Genomic DNA, 836 nt, shown 5'->3' on the forward strand with positions numbered 1-836 from the left:
TTAAATTATTTCTATCTTGAAAGATATGAATTTAAATCATTTTTATCTTGAAAGATATGCATTTAAATTATTTTCATCTTGAAAGATATGAATTTAAATCATTTTTATCTTGAAAGATATGAATTTAAATTATTTTCATCTTGAAAGATATGAATTTAAATTATTTTTATTTTTAAAGAGGAATTTAAATTATTTTTATCTTGAAAGATATGAATTTAAATCATTTTTATCATGAAAGATATGCATTTAAATGATTTTCATCTTGAAAGATAGGAATTTTAAATTAGAATTAAAGTATTTTATCTTGAAAGAGGAATTAAATAATTTTTATCTTGAAAGATATGAATTTAGATTATTTTTATCTTGAAAGATAAGAATTCATTTTGACCTTTTTAAATGTTTTTGCTTTCAGTAGTTCAATACTTTCAGCTTAAATAGGATACAAAACTTACTTAATATACATATATATATATATATATATATATATATATATATATATATATATATATATGTATATATATATATGTGTGTGTATATTTATCACGATAAAAATAATTTAAATTCATATCTTGCATGATAAAAATAATTTAAATTTAAATAAGATGCGTTATCTCCTTGTAAAATAGTCGTCTACAGAGATTATGCATATTTATGCATGCATTCAAGCTCTTGGGTTTAGACACTTTTTCCACGTAATAATTTCTTGTCATATATATATATACATATACATATATATATGTATATGTATATGTATATGTATATGTATATATATATATATATGACAAGAAATTATTACGTGGAAAAAGTGTCTAAACCCAAGAGCTTGAATGCATGCA

Source organism: Macrobrachium nipponense, chromosome 33 (assembly GCF_015104395.2).
Source record: "Macrobrachium nipponense isolate FS-2020 chromosome 33, ASM1510439v2, whole genome shotgun sequence".
Lineage (NCBI taxonomy): Eukaryota > Metazoa > Arthropoda > Malacostraca > Decapoda > Palaemonidae > Macrobrachium > Macrobrachium nipponense.